Raw genomic sequence first — 9,852 nt, 5'->3', positions numbered from 1 at the left:
TAAAACGGTTTGTGGAGCGCAGGAGACCCAGATGATCATAGTCGATGTCAAATGCAGAATCTATAATTACTGCTATTGAAAACTATATGAAGAGAAAAGAGCAAGTCTGAAGTTCTCACGCCGATATCTGTACTACGTTAAACGAGTGGGTGGGAACTACATTAACTCGCTCCTCGTCTCTAAAGTGGACTTCGAGATCAAGCGTCATTCGGCGGCATGTCTCCAGGACAGGAGTCGACTGTTGCGCGCAAGGAAAAGTAGCCTCGTCTGGGGTGCAGGGAATCTATGGAGACTTGAAAGTCTGACTGAAGGACACGGAGAACGTCAGGTAAAAGTCATACATTTTTTTTTTACGACAATCTTCTTCGAAACCGCATGAGGGGCTTAGTGCCACGAAAAAGGGTTCAAATAGCGAAACGCAAGTCAGGTTAGCAATCCACTCACCAGTGTGGAAACACTCGCTAGCTAGCTAACACTAGCTGGATCCAGTCAGGCTGGGACTCAGTTGATTGCTAGCAAGCTAATAATAACACGCTAGCTACCATTGCTAACCTAACAAAGAGCATATTTCTAGACTAGGTTTTAACTAGTTGGCTAGCTGAGCCAGATATCCAGTTAGATTGTTTTGCCACAAGTTATGGCGTGGAATTGTGCCAAATTCTCCGCTGTTAATTGACCATAAAAGTGGTTGTATTTGCTTGATATCTAACGGGACAGTTTAGTAATAAAGTTAGCAAACCACTAGGAATGTGTCCCATGCGACCTCATCTGCTCGGTCTCCGCCGAACGCGAAACCAAAAATGTCTGCACGTGTTCCGCACCCCGCACGGGAAGCTAGCTGATAGTGTGTCTGTGCCTTACTGTAACGAGGTGTGTCCCCCAAATGTGTTATTTGGAGTGTAACTCGTGTGTTTGTGAGATATGTGTTGGCTTTCTGGAAGGTTCCACGTGTTGAGCTGTAAGAGTCAGACATGTTAGACACATTGAGAAAGAACACTTTAGTGTCAACAATGGAGAGAGTAGTCGAATGTCTTGCTTTGCACGGATCGGCCTTTTTTAGTTGGCTATGTGTAGTTAGTTACCCTATAACGTTATTCTGTCAGTGCCGGCTTGCTCACACAATGAGCCCATCATTTCACCATGACTTGTACGTTTCCATTGCCACAATGAATGATAAAACAGATTGTCCCATCTAACAACATTTGTCATTTAGCATACCAGAACTCGGCGGTGTCCCAAATGATACCCAAATTCACAACATAGTACACTAGGTGGCCTGGTCAAACGTGGCGTCACTGTACAGGGAAAGGGTTCCAGGTGGGACGGATGTCCTTTTCTTTTTAATGCCTTTTATTTGGGAGACGTGATCTGTTTTGGATCAACAGTAAAACACAGACCAGAAATGTTCATGCCGAATTTGGACCTCTTCCTGTAATTAGTGTTTTTTTGTTCTTCATTCCTGTGGTAGTGTTCAAATCCTTGTTTGTGTCTGAGGTTGAGCTATAAACATCTTTCATCTTTAAAAAGCCTTATGAAATGGTGTCCGTAAAGCTGAGGGGGCGGTCCAGGGGGCGGGTCCAGGGGGCAGACGGGTGGCTTATTCAATGGAGTACAGTAGTGCGATCCTTCAGATAGGAAAGCATACTTTTCTATTTAAATGGTCTGTAACATTACACTGAAGCACTCTCCTGGATAAGCCTCTGGTCTGACAGTGAACCCCATTCATCCCTGTAGCCTGCTACTTATTATATGGGGCGGCAGGGTAGCCTAGTGGTTAGAGCGTTGGACTAGTAACCGGAAGTTCATATCCCTGAGCTGACAAGCTACAAATCTGTCGTTCTGCCCCTGAACAGGCAGTTAACCACTGTTCCTAGGCAGTCATTGAAAATAAGAGTTCTGCCTTCCCCATGGTCCCTGGCTTGAACCCTTCCACCTGGTCCCTTCCACCTGGTCTCTGGCTGCGTCCCTTCCTCATGGTCCCTGGCTGGGACGCTGGTCTGGTCCTTTCCCCCTGGTCCCTGGCTGGGACGCTGGTCTGGTCCTTTCCCCCTGGTCCCTGGCTGGGACGCTGGTCTGTCCTTTCTCCCTGGTCCCTGGCTGGGACGCTGGTCTGGTCCTTTCTCCCTGGTCCCTGGCTGGGACGCTGGTCTGGTCCTTTCCCCCTGGTCCCTGGCTGGGACGCTGGTCTGGTCCTTTCCCCCTGGTCCCTGGCTGGGACGCTGGTCTGGTCCTTTCCCCCTGGTCCCTGGCTGGGACGCTGGTCTGGTCCTTTCTCCCTGGTCCCTGGCTGGGACGCTGGTCTGGTCCTTTCTCCCTGGTCCCTGGCTGGGACGCTGGTCTGGTCCTTTCTCCCTGGTCCCTGGCTGGGACGCTGGTCTGGTCCTTTCTCCCTGGTCCCTGGCTGGGACGCTGGTCTGGTCCTTTCTCCCTGGTCCCTGGCTGGGACGCTGGTCTGGTCCTTTCTCCCTGGTCCCTGGCTGGGACGCTGGTCTGGTCCTTTCTCCCTGGTCCCTGGCTGGGACGCTGGTCTGGTCCTTTCCCCCCTGGCTGGGACCCTGGCTGGTCCCTGGCTGGGACGCTGGTGGTCCTTTCTCCCTGGTCCTTGGGACGCTGGCCCCCCCCTGGTCCCTGGCTGGGACGCTGGTCTGGTCCTTTCCCCCTGGTCCCTGGCTGGGACCTGGTCTGGTCCTGGTCCCTGGCTGGGACGCTGGTCTGGTCCTTTCCCCTGGTCCCTGGCTGGGACGCTGGTCTGGTCCTTTCCCCCTGGTCCCTGGCTGGGACGCTGGCTGGTCCTTTCCCCCTGGTCCCTGGCTGGGAGGGTTTCCTTGACGGTGTTGGTCCCTGAATCCAGAGAATTTCAGCCAGAGAATCTGTGGGAATGCTGCTGGCGAGAGCAGCGGTGTGTATCACACCCTGGTTGTCTCCCAAATGGCAAAGGGTGCTATTTGGGAGACCACCAGGGTGTGAATTCTGATTCCCTCTGAAGTGTGTAGTCAGTGTGTACTGCACTCATTCACTCCCCTCACATACATTATTTGAAAAGGAATGGACTGGTGTGAACCTGGAGTCCTCAGTTGAAACAATACCAAAGTGGCCCACCCCGCCTCGGGTTTGTTCAGAAGCTGAGAGAAGTACCTGGATAAATGTGACCACTCTCAAATGCATAGACAGAGCTATGGATGCAAAGACTGACCATCCGTGATATCAACATTATAGGTATTACCATGTTTTGAGACTATACAGTGTTTCCATTTCCATTGTTTACAAACATTGGAGTTCATATTTTGTGTTCTGATGGGGTACAGCAGTTGAACTAAGCTCATGAAACATAAGTTAGCCTATATTCTTCAAGAATCAATGTGTATATAGCATTAATTTAGAAGTCAACAAATTAATGTAGCAACTAAGGATTCTAGCTTTAAGGAATATGGTGGATATAATCCCCTCTCAAATTCATGCTTAAACCCATCCAGTGCTCTAATTTTAAACCCACATAAAAAAAATACTACAGTTTACTATGTAATACTATAGTACTTACTATAGAATTCTGTAGTAAAACTTAGTATACTACATACTGTAGTAGTACAATTCCCTCGATCATGTGTAGTACTTAGTATAGAATTGTGTAGTATAGTGTACAATGCTATAATACATATTAAGGTATTATCCACACAAAAAAACACTAGTAAATACTACAGTTTTTAATTTGCATATACCCTGTCCATTCCCCCTCCCCCATATCACAATTTGTGCCACCCGTAAGTCAGAAACCTACATGACAAGTACAAACCATACAATGTGTTCCCTATGGTTATAGAAAAGAGCAGAAGCTCTGAAGTCCCCGTTCAGAACCCAGTCCTACCTATCTACAGGTTCTGCTCCTTTATTCTTCAGTATTTTTCCTCAAGGAGAAAGCTCCCCACTTCTGTCTCAAAGATAAACAAAAACACTTCAGTAAATACTACATACAGTAATGTCCCCAAAAACACTTAAGGAAATACTACAGTATACAACAGTCTGCAAAACACTACAGTAATTACTGTTTCTATATAATAAAAATGTACTACGGTATTTATACTATAGTAAACTGTAAACACTACAGTATATATTAATGTTTTTCATACCGTCATATTGATTCTGTACTGTTTACTATAGTAAACAGGGGTTTATTTGACACAGATTTCTTGTAGTTAGTTATAGTTATAAGCAGTGGTGCAGGCAATCACCCTCAGTCCAGTGTGCGGGGGTGAATGTATGTCCAGCGGTGGGGGAATGTATGTCCAGGGTGAATGTATGTCCAGGGTTTGGGGTGAATGTATGTCCAGGGTGAATGGTCCAGGGTGAATGTATGTCCAGGGTGCGGGGTGAATGTATGTCCAGGTGCGGGGGTGAATGTATGTCCAGGGTGCGGGGGTGAATGTATGTCCAGGGTGCGGGGGTGAATGTATGTCCAGGGTGCGGGGTGAATGTATGTCCAGGGTGCGGGGTGAATGTATGTCCAGCGTGCGGGGGTGAATGTATGTCCAGCGTGCGGGGGTGAATGTATGTCCAGCGTGCGGGGGTGAATGTATGTCCAGCGTGCGGGGGGGGGTGAATGTATGTCCAGCGTGCGGGGGTGAATGTATGTCCAGCGTGCCAGGGGGTGAATGTATGTCCAGCGTGCGGGGGTGAATGTATGTCCAGCGTGCGGGGGTGAATGTATGTCCAGCGTGCGGGGGTGAATGTATGTCCAGCGTGCGGGGGTGAATGTATGTCCAGCGTGTGGGGTGAATGTATGTCCAGTGTATGTGTGGGGTGAATGTATGTCCAGCGTGCGGGGTGAATGTATGTCCAGCGTGCGGGGGTGAATGTATGTCCAGCGTGCGGGGTGAATGTATGTCCAGGGTGTGGGGGTGAATGTATGTCCAGGGTGTGGGGGTGAATGTATGTCCAGCGTGCGGGGGTGAATGTATGTCCAGGGTGCGGGGGTGAATGTATGTCCAGGGTGGGGGTGAATGTATGTCCAGGTGAATGAATGTATGTCCAGCGTGTGGGGGTGAATGTATGTCCAGGGTGGGGTGAATGTATGTCCAGGGTGCGGGGTGAATGTATGTCCAGGGTGTGGGGTGAATGTATGTCCAGCGTGGTGGGGGTGAATGTATGTCCAGTGTATGTGGGGGGGTGAATGTATGTCCAGCGTGGGGGGGTGAATGTATGTCCAGCGTGCGGGGGTGAATGTATGTCCAGCGTGCGGGGGTGAATGTATGTCCAGTAATGTATGTCCAGTGTGTGGGGGTGAATGTGTCCAGCGGGGGGGTGAATGTATGTCCAGCGTGCGGGGGTGAATGTATGTATGTGCGGGGGTGAATGTATGTCCAGCGTGCGGGGGTGTATGTATGTCCAGCGTGTGGGGGTGAATGTATGTCCAGCGTGCGGGGGGTGAATGTATGTCCAGTGTGCGGGGGTGTGAATGTATGTCCAGGGTGCGGGGGTGAATGTATGTATGTCCAGCGTGGGTGAATGTATGTGTGGGAGGTGAGGTATGTGTGGGGGTGAATGTATGTGCGGGGGTGAATGTATGTCCAGTGTGCGGGGGTGAATGTATGTCCAGTGTGCGGGGGTGAATGTATGTATGTGCGGGGGTGAATGTATGTATGTGCGGGGGTGTATGTATGTATGTATGGGGGGGTGAATGTATGTCCAGCGTGCGGGGGTGAATGTATGTATGTGCGGGGGTGAATGTATGTATGTGCGGGGGTGAGTGTATGTATGTGCGGGGGTGAATGTATGTATGTGCGGGGTGAATGTATGTATGTGCGGGGTGAGTGTATGTATGTGGGGGGTGAATGTATGTATGTGCTGGGGTGTATGTATGTGCGGGGGTGTATGTATGTGCTGGGGTGTATGTATGTCCATGTATGTATGTATGTATGGGGGGTGAATGTATGTGGGGGGGTGAGTGTATGTGTGGGGGTGAGTGTATGTGCGGGGGTGAGTGTATGTCCGGCGTGCGGGGGTGAGTGTATGTCCGGCGTGCGGGGGTGAGTGTATGTCCGGCGTGCGGGGGTGAGTGTATGTCCGGCGCGCGGGGGTGCCCCCAACCCTAAAATAAGTCATTTTTTAAACGGTATTGAAAATCATACTGTCGATATTTCGAAATAGCCCGGTATATCGCCCAAGCCTAGTAGTGTTTTTGCAACACTACAGTGAATACTACAGTATTCCTACCATAGTATACACTATAGTATTTCTTTCATGTGGGAACCCACTAGGTGGAGTGTGTTAAGTACACACACCTCAGGGAGAAGACCTGGGTAGAGAATCTGGACCGTTTGAATGTTGAACGCTTTCAATGCTCCTGATCCCGGTGGTGATGAAAACCAACCTGACAAATATAGGCCACACAGTGATACCAGGGACTTCAGCTCTGGAGTTGACTACTTGCACTCTTGACCTCTAGGCTAATCAACATAATGCGATTAATGCTTTTCAGTCTCTTCCCCCTCCCCAGACCGGTATGACCACATGACGTTCTTTGTCCAATCAGAAAGCACACACTAAGAGTGAGGAATGAAAGCCCTCTGGAGTGGCAGTGATCTGACCAAATGGAAACTGTTGAACATTACAGCATGTTGTCTACGGCAAGACTGAAATGGTTGGACTATTGTCCTTTAAAGGTCAACGCTGCTATTTCAGATGAGTCACTCTGAAGGTATTTAAGTTGGAAAGCAATCCCGTATGATTGGGCATTGGGTAATAACAAGGTGTTGTCTCCCTGTGTTCCTTTTCAGGTTCTTCTGTGTTGCCACAGGCAGGCAGGGCACCAGATGACTGGTGTGTACTGGGAGTAGGGCTTTCAGTCGCTGCGCTGCATTGGAGCACAATTCACAGGTGAGTGTCAGAGGTTCACTTCCTACTTTACTACTTCCATTCTTCTGTCAGGTACGTCCACCTTTTTATTTTTAACACTGATTGGTTAAACATGAATCTATGTTTGAAACAATGCTCCATTCATGATGATGTCTGAGTAACTAAGGTGTGAAGAGGGACAACAATGTGTCTGTTGTGGTAATGTCTTTTCTGCTGTGTGTGTGTGGTGTGTCCATCTTTCTAGACAACCCAGCCACAGCGTGTTTGATTAGGCCAGTTTGTACTCTCCTCTGTCTGGACAGTGGGGTTGGTTAGGGCAGTATGTACTCTCCTCTGTCTGGACAGTGGGGTTGGTTAGGCCAGTTTGTACTCTCCTCTGTCTGGACACTAGGGTTGGTTAGGGCAGTATGTACTCTCCTCTGTCTGGACAGTGGGGTTGGTTAGGCCAGTTTGTACTCTCCTCTGTCTGGACAGTGGGGTTGGTTAGGGCAGTATGTACTCTCCTCTGTCTGGACAGTGGGGTTGGTTAGGCAGTTACTCTCCTCTGTCTGGACAGTGGGGTTGGTTAGGGCAGTATGTACTCTCCTCTGTCTGGACACTGGGGTTGGTTAGGCAGTATGTACTCTCCTCTGTCTGGACACTAGGTTATTAGGGCAGTTTGTACTCTCCTGTCTGGGGGGTTGGTTAGGGTATGTACAGTAGGGCCTGTACTCTCCTCTGTCTGGACAGTGGGGTTGGTTAGGGCAGTTTGTACTCTCCTCTGTCTGTCTGGACAGTGGGGTTGGTTAGGGCAGTTTGTACTCTCCTCTGTCTGGACAGTGGGGTTGGTTAGGCAGTATGTACTCTCCTCTGTCTGGACAGTGGGGTTGGTTAGGGCAGTATGTACTCTCCTCTGTCTGGACACTAGGGTTGGTTAGGGCAGTTTGTACTCTCCTCTGTCTGGACAGTGGGTTGGTTAGGGCAGTATGTACTCTCTGTCTGGACAGTGGGGTTGGTTAGGCCAGTTTGTACTCTCCTCTGTCTGGACACTAGGGTTGGTTAGGGCAGTATGTACTCTCCTCTGTCTGGACACTGGGGTTGGTTAGGGCAGTATGTACTCTCCTCTGTCTGGACAGTGGGGTTGGTTAGGGCAGTATGTACTCTCCTCTGTCTGGACACTGGGGTTGGTTAGGGCAGTATGTACTCTCCTCTGTCTGGACACTGGGGTTGGTTAGGGCAGTATGTACTCTCCTCTGTCTGGACAGTGGGGTTGGTTAGGGCAGTATGTACTCTCCTCTGTCTGGACAGTAGGGTTGGTTAGGGCAGTATGTACTCTCCTCTGTCTGGACAGTGGGGTTGGTTAGGGCAGTTTGTACTCTCCTCTGTCTGGACAGTGGGGTCGGTTAGGCAGTATGTTCCTCTGTCTGACAGTGGGGTTGTACTATGTCCTCTGTCTGGACACTGGGGTTGGTTAGGGCAGTATGTACTCTCCTCTGTCTGGACAGTGGGGTTGGTTAGCCAGTTTGTACTCTTTTCCCTTTATAGGGAACTACTTCTGACCAGGGCTCATAGGATGCTATTTGGGGCACAACCTTTATCCAGGAGGAGTGGGGAAAAAACATCCTCTCCACCAAGACTTTGAAACTATGTAAAAGAGCGATCAACGTTGTTGTTATTAACATCTGGTTGGTAGCTGATGAAGTGGAAATCTTTTGATGTGGGTTCCCTACCTCTCAGCCTTCCAGGTGCTGTGTTGTCTGTCAGTCTGCCTGAGGTGAGGGCAGACAGACTGGTTTTGATGTAGGGTGAAGTTGCCCTTAGACACTGATCTTGGGACAGTTTAGCATTTTCCCCACTAATGGTTAAGGTTAGGATTGGAGGCAGAGAAGCCTATCATAGATCTGTACCTAGGGGAAAGTTCATCCTGTAGTGTTATTGTTCCATTCAAATGTCTCTCAAAAACATATTATTTACAAGCTGTTATAATGGGACGCTGTTGTTTGCATTGTGGCAACATGGGGTTTGTTTACATGTCAGATTGTTGTATAATACACCCTGAGTATACCACACTTAGGAACACCTGACCTAATATTGGGTCTCAAAGGATCATAGGGGTTTAAGGGTGTGTCTCAGTCACCAGATCTCAACCCAATTTCAACACTTATGGGAGATTCAGGAGCGGCGCCTGAGACTGTGTTTTCCACCACCATCATCAATACACCAAATGATGGAATTTCTCATGGAAGAATGGTGTCACATCCCTCAGTAGAGTTCCAGACACTTGTAGAATCTTTGCCTTGGTGCATTGAAGCTGTTCTGTTGGCTCGTGGTGCCCAACTCCTACCCACTTGTAGAGTTCAGACACTTGTAGAATCTTTGCCTTGGTGCATTGAAGCTGTTCTGTTGGCTCGTGGTGCCCAACAGACCCTATAGAGTTCCAGACACTTGTAGAATCTTTGCCTTGGTGCATTGAAGCTGTTCTGTTGGCTCGTGGTGCCCAACTCCCTATAGAGTTCCAGACACTTGTAGAATCTTTGCCTTGGTGCATTGAAGCTGTTCTGTTGGCTCGTGGTGCCCCACTATAGAGTTCAGACACTTGTGGGAATCTTTGCCTTGGTGCATTGAGTGCCCGCGTCCAGACACTTGTAGAATCTTTGCCTTGGTGCATTGAAGCTGTTCATTGAAGACACTTGTTCTTTGTTGGCCACTTGTAGAATCTTTGCCATGGAAGCTGTTCTGTTGGCTCGTGGTGCCCAACTCCCTATAGAGTTTCTGTTGTGGCTGGGGCCCCAACACCTATAGACAGACACTTGTAGAATCTTTGTCTTGGTGCATTGAAGCTGTTCTGTTGGCTCGTGGGGCCCATATAGAGTTCAGACACTTGTAGAATCTGTGCCTTGGTGCATTGAAGCTGTTCTGTTGGCTCGTGGTGCCCAACGCCCTGTTTTGGGCTTTCCTTTATTCTGTTACCTCTATGTTGGTGTGTTCAAGTCAATGTCCTTGTGATTTTGTCATGATGTTTTT

At 49.1% G+C, this 9,852-nt stretch overlaps 1 protein-coding gene across 1 annotated transcript in view; it reads left to right on the top strand.

The window, feature by feature from the left end:
• LOC118379258 (protein PALS2-like) overlaps nucleotides 1-9,852 on the top strand; it is a 48,241-nt gene continuing 38,389 nt past the window's right edge. Inside the window, exons 1-2 of the mRNA XM_052512080.1 lie at nucleotides 1-328; nucleotides 6,771-6,870. The gene's annotated coding sequence lies outside the window, so the exon portion shown is untranslated. The remainder of the gene's footprint in view (nucleotides 329-6,770; nucleotides 6,871-9,852) is intronic.

This window comes from Oncorhynchus keta, unplaced genomic scaffold (genome assembly GCF_023373465.1).
Source record: "Oncorhynchus keta strain PuntledgeMale-10-30-2019 unplaced genomic scaffold, Oket_V2 Un_contig_7986_pilon_pilon, whole genome shotgun sequence".
In the NCBI taxonomy this organism is placed as follows: domain Eukaryota; kingdom Metazoa; phylum Chordata; class Actinopteri; order Salmoniformes; family Salmonidae; genus Oncorhynchus; species Oncorhynchus keta.
The sequence above is the reverse complement of the archived record's forward strand: the minus strand, read 5'-3'. Positions and strand labels throughout refer to the sequence as shown.